The sequence below is a fragment of the Echinops telfairi genome, unplaced genomic scaffold (genome assembly GCF_000313985.2).
Source record: "Echinops telfairi isolate 266 unplaced genomic scaffold, ASM31398v2 ScPeMD7_31;HRSCAF=116, whole genome shotgun sequence".
Taxonomy (NCBI): domain Eukaryota; kingdom Metazoa; phylum Chordata; class Mammalia; order Afrosoricida; family Tenrecidae; genus Echinops; species Echinops telfairi.
The window spans coordinates 25,990,765-26,001,086 of record NW_022103928.1 but is presented as its reverse complement, the minus strand read 5'-3'; the positions used below and the strand labels follow the sequence as shown (position 1 = coordinate 26,001,086).

At 44.3% G+C, this 10,322-nt stretch overlaps 1 pseudogene; it reads left to right on the top strand.

Annotated features, from left to right (window-relative positions):
* The first annotated feature begins 3,325 nt into the window (after window positions 1-3,325).
* LOC101645296 lies at window positions 3,326-4,740 on the top strand (annotated as a pseudogene).
* Window positions 4,741-10,322: the final 5,582 nt, after the last annotated feature.

The following is a 10,322-nucleotide window of genomic DNA, read 5'->3' as shown; positions in this document are numbered from 1 at the left end:
AAATGCTGGTTGTGACTCAGTAGTAAGCCTTCTAACAACATACAAGCCACCACAGTTCAACAAGCCGACACACAGGGAACAAGTCGATTTTGCCATCTTTAGAAAATAGTAGAGGAACCAGCAGACCCAATAGATCTCGAGTTTCTGTGGGTATGAATGAAACCCCTTTTGTGTCCTGTCTGAATGCTACACATCTGCTTTGGATTGTCCATTCATTGTGTTTGCGTATTTATGCCTAGAGCCATGTTAACTTCTCACAGTATGGAATTGATTTGCATTGAGCGCAATTGTAAATAAAAAGTAAATGGCTAGTGGGGGTCACCCATTTGAAGTTATGTTATTTGTTTTTCTGTTTGTCGGTAAATGAAACACAGGATGTTGAGCCTATAGGGAAAGCAAAGAGAACAAGGGTTTTGGTGGGTGGGGTGAGTAGAGGGGTGGGAGGGATAAAAGGGAGATGATGTCTGGGGGACATAAAAGGAGATGATGTCAAGGAGTCCAGGAAGGAAGGGTATGTTTGGCGGTTAATTGTGTAAGCAATTGTATGGTTCTGTTTTATGTGATTGAACTAATGGAATTGAACTATGGAATGATGAGACATATGTATTAACTCCCAAGTTACAGCAAATTAAAAGAAAAGAAAAAAAAAGCACAGATCCAGGAATGGGTTTTGGGCTCGCACTAAATCCTAGCTCCAACTTAAGAACAATTTGTTCTTGCTTCATGGCCCTGCTAGGTGCTCACCCTCAGGAAGGGAACACAGAAGATACGGGTGCGATTGCAAAATGTGGTGCAGAATCTAGATGGTGCCTGGCTCTCAGATTAAGTAGCATCTGGGGTCTTAAAAGCTTGTCTCCAAACAAGCAGCCATCTAAGAGAGATCTCAACTAAGTTCACATGGAAGAAGCACACCATCATCAGCCACCAAAGGATTGGAATACAGATAATCCGACGTCGAAGGAAGGATCCGTTTCAGACCTAATTTGTGAGACTGGTGTGCAGAAGGCAATGGATGACAGTGGGAGCCCAAGATTCATTTGTGGAATGTCATAAGAAAGAAGCTTCTAAAGAACGCTCCTTAGCTAAAACTGAGGAATGGGAGGAAAGTGGTCACCAAACAGAGTGCTTGGGAGAGAGGAATATAGAAGATCAAAGGCATAAATCTGACCCGAACAGTTAAGCGTTTGTCAGTAGATCACCCTTATGATGCATGCTGAACCTGATCTGGTTTCCAATATTTTTTGAACTTTTGGTTTGCATTGTTTTCTTCAATTTTTGTTTGTTCACATTAGAGTGTCTCTCAGAGGTGTTATGTCAATGAAGGTCACCCTATTGACACTGTGTTAGATGCTTTTCCTGGGTTCCAATCCTGAAACCTTAGGGACAGCAAGTAGAGTGGGGGGGTTCAGAGGGAGGGGCGTTACAGAGGTGGAGGTGGGGTAGGAGGGAGATGATGTCAGGGAGCCCATGTTGAAAAAGATTGGTTGTGGTGACAATTGTACAGTTCTACTTGATGGGATTGAAATGTGTTTCAGCTCCCTGTAGCTTACCCATGGAGGCTGGAGTTTCTCAGCATCTCAGGGTTCTCCTGGAGACTCTGATGTTACGAAGCAAAGAAAACAGGCTTTGTTTTCCAGGACTTAAGACTTACGAATGAGCCTAGCTTTATTATAGACCATCTTCTAATTGCATTGAGCTCAAGTGTTTGAGATGTAAGTACTTAATCTGCTCTTCCCTGTTTCATTACAATTTCAGATAGATAGATAGATAGATAGATAGATAGATAGATAGATAGATAGATAGATAGATAGATAGAGAGAGAGAGATTTGTGGTAGTTACATAATCTCCTGTCAACTTGAGAGAAGGGGTGGAGTCTAGGCTGTCAATCAGGTCATAGCCAATGAGGCCTCTGAGGATTCTGGGAACTCCTGTCTTCCTCCCTGGAAGTGGGACACACTCTCAGGTGGCTTCACATTCCTGATGAAAAGCCAGATGGAGCCAGAGCCCTGGAGCTGGAGGAGCAGCATGGAGACCCACACCAGTGCTGAGATGCTTCCACTGCCACTGGATCCACAAGACTTTCCACCCACTGGTCTGTAACCTCCCTGCATTTGGCGTCATTGTATGTGTTGCGTGAGTCTGAAGAAGAATTTATAGACTGGTATCAGACAATTAGGCTAATATCAGACTTATGAACTTGATCTGGACCGGGATGGGATGTTTTCTCAATACACAGTTCCTCTTTCATATAAAACTTTCTTATACATACATAGGAGTGCCTCTGGATTTGTTTCTCTAGTCAACCCAAACTAACACAATATCTTAGATCTATTTTTAAGTATCATCCACGGGGAACAGCCATAAATTTCAGCCAGATTCACAAGAGGACCTAGAAGGAAGGATATCATTGCTGATGTCAGATAGATTTTGACTGACAGCAGAGAATACCAGAAATATGTGTACCTGTGTTCTATTGACTATGAAAGGCATTGGACTTTGAGGATTATGGATAACATTGCAAAGGACATAAATTCCAGAACACTTTGTTGTGATCATGAGGAATCTGTACACAGAACAAGGGACAGTTGTTCTATCTAAAAGAACCAGGGGACACTGAGTGATTAAACCCAGGAAAGGTGGGTCTTTGACAGGCATTACTCTGATGGTATAGCTGTCTGTGTCCCACCTATCTTTCCTCCTTGCTGCATATGCCAAATAACATTTGTTTTCCTCACTATTATAGCTTTGAGGTAATTTTCCCTGAGGGCAGTTCTTTGGTATAGTTGGCAGGACACTCTGAAGCAATGGGTTAGTAATCTACACTGAGGAGTCTTGGGCTGAGGAGCAGATGCCAGCACGGAAGAGCCTATCTTCTGAACCCCACACCCTCCCATTCCCTGTCCCTTCGACATTGGTAGCGACGTGAAATGCTGGGTAGATCTTTCTCAATTAAAGAAGACCAAGGTCCCTGAGTGGGTGGTCAAGCCAGCTGGAGAACTGAAGCTGACATTCAGATCGCTCCCCAAACAGCCAATGACCAACTTCCTCCCTCCGCGGTGGGGCTCACAGCAGTGAAAGAATGGCCTGAGCCAGGGTTCTGCTGGATGTTCATGGACTCTGGTCAACACTGTGATAAGCTGACGGAGCTGTAGCTCACATCTAAGGCCTTGTGAAGAACCTGATGGTGCTTTTTCCGCAGCGGTTTTGCTGCCAGAATACAGATGTTGGTGAAAACCATCGCAAACACCTCAGCCAAAATGAGAAAAGACAAGACCTATCAACATCGTCGTCATTGCACACGTCGATTCTGGCAAGTCCATCGCAATGGGTCAGCTGAGCTACAGATTACAAATGTTTACTTTTTTTAAGTTTAAAAATGAAAACTTTTTCATCGACAAGCAAGCCATCGAAAAATTCGAGAAGGAAGCTGCTGAGATGGGGAAGGGCTCCGTCCAGGCTGCCTGGGTCTTGGATAAGCGGAAAACTGAGTGTGAGGGCGGCCTCACCATTGAGATCTCCCTGTGGAAATGTGAGATCAGCCAGTGCTACATGACCATCATCCCCGCCCACGCCCCCCAGACACAGAGACGTCATTAAAAACATCACAGGCTGACCGTGCTGCCCTCCTTCTTGCTGCAGGTGTTGGTGAATTTGAAGCTGGTATCTCCAAAAATGGGTAGACCATGAGCATGCCCTCCTGGCTTACACACTGGGTGTGAAACAGCTCATCGTTGGTGTTAATAAAATGGATTCTACTGAGCCACTATACAGCCGGCAGAGATATGAGGAGATCGTGAAGGAAGTCAGCACCTATTGGCTACACCCCTGACACGGTAGCAGTTGTGCCCATTTCTGGTTAGAATGGTGACAGCATGCTGGAGCCCAGTGCCCATCTGTCTTGGTTCAAGGGGTGGAAAGTCACCTGTAAGGATGGCGATGCCCGTGGAACCACATTGCTTGAAGCTCTGGATCGCATCCTGCCAACTCGCCCAACTGACAAGCCCCTCCGCTTGCCCCTCCAGGATGTCTACACAATTGGTGGTCTTGGCACGGTCCCTGTGGGCAGAGTGGAAACTGGGGTTCTGAAACCTGGCATAGTGGTCACCTTTGCTCCGGTCAATGTTACCACTGAAGTGAAGTCGGTTGAAATGCACCATGAAGCTTTGAGTGAAGCTCTGTTTGGGGACCATGTGGGCTTCAATGTCAAGAACGTCTCTGTCAAAGGTGTTCACTATAGCAATGTGGCTGGTGACAGCAAAAATGACCCACCAATGGAAGCAGCTGGCTTCACTACTCAGGTGATCATCCTGAACCATCCAGGCCAATCAGTGCTGGATACACACCTGTGTTGGATCATCACCCTGCCCACATTGCTTGCAAGTTTGCTGAGCTCAGAGAAGATTGATCACCGTTCTGGCAAGAAGCTGGAAGAGGATCCCAAACTCTTGAAGTCTGGTGATGCTGCCATCATTGACATGGTACCTGGCAAGCCCAGGTGTGTGGAGAGCTTCTCTGACTGTCCTCCTCTGAGCCGTTTTGCTGTCCGAGACATGAGACAGACCGTTGCTGTGGGTGTCATCAAGGCAGTGGACAAAAAGGCTGCTGGAGCTGGCAAGGTCACCCAGTCTGCCCAGAAGGTTCAGAGGCTACATGAGTATTCCCCATCATACCTGCCACCCCAGTCTTACTCAGTGGTGGAAGAACAGTCTCAGAATGGTTTGTCTCAGTTGCTCATTTAAGTTTAATAGTAAGAGACGGGCTCATGATAACAATGCATCGTTAAACTTTCAGAAGGAACATTTGTGGGCCATATGTTTCTTTTTGTGTATGGAAATTTTAAATTATGAATTTTTAAATACAGTACTTTTAAAATGGAAAATAACTTGACCAAAAATTTGTCACAGAATTTTGAGACCTATTCAAATCAAGTTTAATGAGAAAAAGAAAGAAGGAAGGAGAAGGAGAAGAAAGACGTTGCCAGGGGTACCATCTAGGAGTCCAGGTCTACTTTGATCACCAATGTGCAACACTAATCTCAAGAGGAAGAAATGCATTAACACCTGAAATGTAAAGGCTTTGGTCTGTGGCAGGCTTTATCTGTGATTAGAGTCCTAATAACATCTCAAACCTTGAAATAACTCCAAGTGCCATATTGAGAACTTTATACACTTTTGACTACGGAACTGCCAACATTATCAGACCAATGCTAGGAAAGCAGAAAGAGACTGCGCAGTGACCATCGTCCATCTCTGATAAATTAAGGAAGCAAGGATAGGTAGTTTGCCCTCAGGAAAGGCAGTTAGGTTAATTAGTGCACACACAGAGCACTAGGGAACTTAGCCTAGGTGTATTATCTTTAGAACTAAGACATGTTCTCTTTCTACCTGTTAGATCAACACAGACTCTCCTGACCGTGCTACTGTGAACTTGTATCAATCATCTTTTGGAAAGCATATCTGTGGAAGGACTTAAGCCTACTGAATTTTTGAATATCCTGTTGGTTGTGTAATGGACTTCAGGCTCAGGCCGAGACTGCTCTAATGGCATGTCCATCCATTTCTCACCTCTCTTTTCTCTTTGCTGCGTATTCTTTGTGTGTGTGTGTGTGTGTGTGTGTGTGTGTGTGTGCTGAGTGGTATACTGTTGTATGGCTATATCTTACATGTTTATCTGTTTACTTATTGGTAGGCATTTGACTTATTTACAACTTTGACTATTATAAATCCAGCTGCTATGACTTTTGAATTACTCAAAGAACCAGAGCACAGAAATATTGTGTGCTTCAGTGGTGCTATGCTTCACCCTGGTTGACTCATCCCTTCCTTGCGACCCTTCTGTGAGGGGATGTCCCATTGTCTACAGATGGGTTTTGGGTCTCTGCTCTGACCCCCCCTCATTCTCAACAATATGTTTGTTTAGGGTCTTCTGGTGCCTGTTACCTGATCCCATCGACACCTCATGATTGCACAGGCTGGTGTGCTTCTTCCATGTGGGCTTTATGTTCTCTGCTAGATGGCCACTTGTTTAACTTCAAGCCTTTAAGACCCCAGACACTATATCTTTTGCTAGCAGGGCACCATCAGCTTCCTTCATCACATTTGCTCGTGCAACCATTTTGTCTTCAGCTATCATGTTGGAAGGGGAAGTATCACAGAATGCCAGGTTGTTAAAATAAAGTGTTCTTATGTTGAAGTAGAGGCCCAAAGTTCGTCTGCTCCCTCAGTGCACTACCATATGTACATATGCCATTAACTCTATTTTTATAAATTAATATATTTACGTAAGTGCACACCTGTTTATACCTCTATCCATAGCTTTGCTTTCCTAGATCTTTCCTCTGTTTCCTTTTCTTTTCTTTCTTTCCCACCTTCTTATGCCTTTTAGTAATTGCTCTCAGCTAGATTGCTGTTGCTCCAACACCCCCAGGATCTCTCGGTCCCCTCTTTGTTGATCGTAATTCCTTAGTTGTTCCCCTGTTTATGGCATTGTTTGCTCACCAGCCCCTCCCCCCAAGTCCCTCCAGAACCTCCAGTCCCATTGCGCTCTCCTTGGGCTTCCTTTCCATGCCTGTCTTACACAGGTAGGCATGTGTTTAACTTTTTAAGGAAATCCCACAGCAAGTGCCCCATTCTTAGCCGCAATGCACAGGGTTGCAATTCCTCCACAGTTTGTCAACATTTGTTAATTTTGCCATTGGCTTTTCAAATATATATATATGTGTGTGTGTGCACATATACAGTAGTTCTTTTATGTATTATGTATACACATTGTGAGGATAATTTCATAAATGTGAATGAACTCAGACTCCCTTGTTGTAAAATGACAATATACACATTAAATCATATCTATAACTTCATAAGATCTCACCATTGAAGAAACTGGGTAGAAGGTATATGAGACCTCTCTGAAATACTGCTTACAGTTGAATGTAAATCTTTAATTGTTTCAGTTAAAAACAAGCTGCAAGAAAACTAAGGATTTAGTAGTCCTAGGGAGTTATTGAGAGAACCTAAGCAGGAGTGACACTTGTCTTCATTTAACACCTATTTTGTGTCCCATGTAGGATAATGTTAACCTGGTTTAAGTTACAATGATGACATTTCTATTTAAAATAAAAATTTTTAATCTGCCTTATTTTTTGCCTGATATGGTTGGCCAGATTTTCCAGAAAGGCAATTTTAGGTCCAATACCTAAGCTCTGATTTCTCCTGCAGCAAAATAATAAGGAAAGATCCACCGTCCAGTGTCCCAGCAAGTGTTTATGGAACACGTGTTATGGAGTAGGTTCTGTGTCAGTACTATTAGAATCAGTACTACCTTTGAGAGACCTTGGTGTGAGAGCCTCGACGAAAACCAACGGCTCCAATAAGAACGGGGTCTATTTGAATCTCAGGTGTCTATGTAACCTGATGCCTGGGGCAAAGGTGCAGAGTTGGCACAGTGGCTTCACAATGTCACCCGTGTCCCAGGCTCCACTGTCCTTTGTACATGTCTTCCATCCTTATGTTTCCCACATGGTGGCAAGAGGGAGATTGCCATTCAAATCCTCAGGGATGGAGTTGGAAGAGCCACCAAACATCTGTCAGCCAAATCACCAACTCCCCATCCCCACACTCTTTTGAAGAACTCTGCTGGAAGCCAGACCCATCAACTCTTGTTAGGACAAGAGAAAAATGGATATTCCGTTGGTAATTCAAGGTCTCAAATACAAAGGTGGGAAAGCAAGCAAGTCACTAGTTAGTGATAATAGTGCAACAGTTGCTAGAATAGTGCAAGTGTGGCATAAAGTTCATAGAGCCATCGACCCAACCGCAACACAACCAGAGACCACTTTACAGAAGAACAGAACTTGGAGCTGGATTTGGAAGGAATGTCCCACTGAGGGAACTGCACTGCATAAAGACAAACAAGGACCTGTCATGTTTAAGACAGAGACAAGTCCATTATCACTGGGACGTAAGGTATTTTCAGAGCTGTTGAGAAAAGGGGCTATCCCCAGCAGACTGGAACCACAACAGGAAGAGCCTTGACGGCCAAGCCACGAAATGTGGACGTGGTCTTCTAAAGCAGTGGTTTGCAGCATTTAGTGTGCTTCAGGATCATCTAGAGGGCTTGTCTAAACAGATTTCTCTATGTGTGTGTGTGTGTGTGTGTGTGTGTGTATGTGTGTGTGTGTGATATTAAACATAGAATTACTCTACGACCCAGCAAATCCCCTCCTCAGTGTGTATGCCCAGGCAAATGGAAAGCAGGGACCCAGTGTTCCTTGCAGCACTGTTCACAATAAACAAAGAGTGGAAACAACCTAAAAACCCATCAACAGACAGACGGATAAAACAGAACATGGTCCAGTGGGATGCGACTCTGCCATGTGGACAAACGGGATCCGGATGCATAAATGGTCCTTGGAAACATTATGCTCAGCAAAGTAAGTCAAACATAGAAGGACACATATTGTACGATCCCACCCATCTGAAATATCTAGACTCTATAAGTGTATTGCGGTTAGCGTGTATTACTCATTCGTAGGAGTGGAGGGAGGCAGGGAGGGAGAATCATTGCTTGGGGACACTGAATTTCTTTTAAGGGTGATAGAACACTTTGGACATGGACTACTCCCAGGTGATTCTGCTGGCCAGGGGACCCCATTTTGAGAGCTCCTGCTATGAAGACAACCCGTTTTACAAAGAAGGGAATACTGTGATTCATTTTTCCCGGAGCCTGAGGGTCAGCTGCTGTCCTGAAAGGCACCGCTGTGCTTTGCATATGTGGCATGCACTGCTAAGGACATGGAGGGAGAGGGTCTGGGCTGCCGCCTGGGCTCTGTGACCATGAGTTAGAGAAGAGAGGCTAACCAACCCAGAAGTCAACGAAGACTTACGTAGCAACACTTCAGAGACAAGCCTGTCGCTTTCTTCCAGAAGATCACAGCTCTGGAAACCCTATGGAGCAGCTCCGCTCTGCACCCAGGAGTCGCCATGAGTCAGGATCAATTCAGTGACAACCGGTTTTGTCTTCAGCCCTTGTAGGTGGGTACTGTTCCATTTAACAGCTAGGAAATGAAGGTTCAGAGAGACTGAATAATATGTCAAGATCCAAGACCAGTAAGGGATGGAATCAGGATTTCAATTTACAATTTTTCTTTAGCTGCCAATGGTGGAAGATATGAAAATAATAATTTATCATTTATCAAGGGTTCACAAAGGTGAGCGAGTAGGGAAGGAGGGAAAAAAGAGGAGCTGATACCAAGAGCTCAAGTAGAAAAAAAATGCTTTGGAAATGATGATGGCAACATATGCACAAATGTGACTGATACGATTGATGTATGGATTGTTATAAGAGCTGTAAGAGCCCCCCAATAAAATGATTTAAAAAAAAAAGATCAGGGGTGGAGCTGATATCAAAGAGTTCAAGAAGAAGGAAAGTGTTTTGAAACTGATTGTGGTAGCAAGTGTACAATACTGCTGGATGTGACTGAACTATGGAATGCTAGGATATCTGTAAGAGCTCCCAATAAAATGATTTTTAAAAAGCCACAGCCACTGTCTTCAATTGTGAATAAGGTGGCCATGCAAATTCCATGCAAATGATCTCAAGACAAAGTGCCCACATGAAGTGTTCACAGTGGTTTGATGGACAAAATAGAAGGAAGAATTAAGTCATCAAGAGGCACATAACACATGGTGGGGGCGGGCGGGGGGCGGGGGGAACACCTCACATGTGCCCTTCTTAGTGGGTTCTGTATTCCCATTACTAAGAATAATTTTGTTTCATCAAAATAACATCCTCTATCCGACTCATGTCATTCTTGTTAGCATTCCAATTTTGTGGCCCTGCTTGTATTTAGCTCCCAAATGTGTTTGTGTTTTATAGTTCCTTAAATGCTACCAGCCTCTAAGGAGTTTATATGTTGCTTTATGTTTGTGCATATTTGAGTTACATGAGAACAAAAATCATTTAAGCCAACTCCGGGAGTCCAGGAGAATGTTTGCTCTTTAATGAGGGCCTGCAAATTTAAGGTGAAATCAAGGCCTGGGTTGCAGGCCTCAGAAATGGTTTCTGGTTAATATAAGCAGAAGCGAAGTTTATTAGCCAGGTATCGGGTGGCTGAAAAACAGAAGGGAAGGCTGGAGAAGCAGACTCAGCAGTCAGGGCCCAGAGCTGCCAATGGAGGCTTCTGGGGAAGCCTGGCTCTCCCGGGCACTGAGTCCTCTCCCTGCAACGCTGGCGCTGACCTCTCCCCACTCTTGACCCTGCCCCAATTCAGTCTTCAGACCTCTGTCTTGCTCAGCAGAGTTAGAACTCCGGGCAGGAACATGCT